This window comes from Arachis ipaensis, chromosome B5 (assembly GCF_059453495.1).
Source record: "Arachis ipaensis isolate K30076 ecotype BB chromosome B5, ASM5945349v1, whole genome shotgun sequence".
Taxonomy (NCBI): Eukaryota; Viridiplantae; Streptophyta; class Magnoliopsida; order Fabales; family Fabaceae; genus Arachis; species Arachis ipaensis.
In genome coordinates, this window is record NC_142440.1 from 38,631,205 (window position 1) to 38,633,351 (window position 2,147).

Consider the following 2,147-nt stretch of genomic DNA (forward strand, 5'->3'; position numbering starts at 1 on the left):
CGCTCCACATCTATGAGTGCTCTGGCTGTAGCTAGGAATGGTCTTCCCAATATGATTGGGTGAGTGTGACTCTCTTCCATGTCCAAGATGACAAAGTCTGTGGGAAGAAAGTATTTCCCCACCTTTAACAATACATTTTCCACCACCCCTATTGCTTGTTTTTGAGTTTTGTCAGCCAGCCTGATGACTACATCTGTGGGAAATATCTCATTGATCTGCAGCCTCTTCATCAGGGATAAGGGCATTAAGTTGATGCTTGCTCCCAAATCGCAGAGTGCTCTATCAAACATTGTTTTCCCTATGGCACAGGGGATATGAAAACTCCCTGGATCTTTTCTTTTCGTAGGCAACTGCGGTTGAATGAGGGCACTGCACTCCTTGTTCATCACTATAGTTTGGCCTTCCTTGAGTGATCTTTTCCTGGGAAGCAGCTCCTTCATATACTTGATGTATGCAGGCATTTGTTGGATAGTCTTGATGAACGGTATGTTCACATGCAAAGATGCAAACAAGTCAAGAAATCTTGAGTATATTCTCTTCTCCACAGCACCATTGAGCAGTTGGGGAAAAGGTGCATAGAGTCTCAGCAGCTTCTGTTTTGAGATTTCTGGTTCTTGGTAATCTTTTTCCCCTCCTCTACTGAGGTATCTTCAGGTTGTTCTGACAGCTTGCTTGGCTTGTCCTCGGTCTCCTCATCACTTATAGTGACCATCTTGCAATCTTCCCATCTTACTTTCTTTGTTTCACCTCTCGGATTCTTCTCTGTGTCACTTGGGAATCCATCTGTGGGTTTGAGAATTTGCTCAGAGAGATACCCCACTTGAGATTCCAACCTCTTGATTGTGTCTCCCTGGTTCTTGAAACTGGCTCACACTTCCTCCTTGAACACCTTGTTGTCTTGAATCTCCTTGCTTATACCTTCAAGTAGATTCTCAATCCTTGAGATTCTTTCATCAAATGATGATAGGTCAGGCTGAGGATGGTTATTCTGGCCTTGATATGAATGTGGAGACGTGTTGTTATGGGGGTGTTGATATGGTCTAGATGTGAAGTGTTGGGTGGCTGTATTGTTTGGATTTGGGCGTCTTTGATCAAGGCTTTGGTCTTGTTGATTTCTCCACCCAAAGTTCGGGTGGTTCCGCCATCTAGGGTTGTAGGTCTTGGAGTATGGATCATGGTTTTGCCTAGGTGAATTCCCAATGTAGTTGGCTTGCTCCTGACAACCCTCTGCTTCTTCATTCACTCCTTCTTGGGTTGTTGATGAAGTGGAGATTGCTGCTACTTGGTTCCTCTCCATCTTCTTGGTGAGGTCAGCTAGCTGCTGGGTAATGAGCTTGTTTTGGGCCAGCAGAGCATCTACATTATTTAGCTCCATTACTCCTCTTGTGTTCCCTCTTTTGGAAGCATAGAAGTAGTCGTTCTCTGCTACTGTTTCAATGACATCTATGGCCTCCTCAATGGTCTTCTTCTTGTTCAAAGATCCTCCGGATGAATGGTCTACGGCCTTCTTTGACTCATAAGAGAGCCCTTCATAGAAAATGTGCAGTTGCACCCATTCATTGAACATAACTGGTGGGCATCTCCTTGTTAGGTCTTTAAACCTCTCCCATGCTTCATATAGAGTCTCACCATCTTGTTGCCTGAAAGTTTGGACCTCAGCTCTCAGCCTATTGATTCATTGAGGAGGGTAAAATCTTGCTAAGAATTTGTTCACCACATCTTCCCAAGTTGTCAAGCTCTCCCTTGGGAAAGACTCCAGCCACTTGGCTGCCTTATCCTTGAGTGAGAATGGAAATAAGAGCAGTCTATAAGCGTCAGGATGAACACCATTAGACTTCACTGTGTCACATATTCTCAGGAAGGTGGTTAGATGTTGATTGGGGTCCTCTTGGACACTTCCTCCGAACAAACAGTTGTTCTGAACAAGGGTGATGAGCTGTGGTTTTAGTTCAAAATTGTTGGCATGGATGGTTGGCTTTTGAATGCTACTTCCACAGTTTCCTGGGTTTGGATTGATGTAAGAGCCTAAAACTCTTCTATCCTCCCCAGCATGATTTGCTCGAACTCTTCCGCCATGGTTGTAAGCCTCTTCTTCATGATGGTTTTCCATGTTTTCTTCCAAGTTTGTTTCAAAGTATTCCTCAAAG

At 44.2% G+C, this 2,147-nt stretch overlaps 1 pseudogene; it reads left to right on the forward strand.

The window, feature by feature from the left end:
* The first annotated feature begins 1,567 nt into the window (after nt 1–1,567).
* On the forward strand, nt 1,568–1,669 carry LOC148563904 (small nucleolar RNA R71; annotated as a pseudogene).
* Nucleotides 1,670–2,147: the final 478 nt, after the last annotated feature.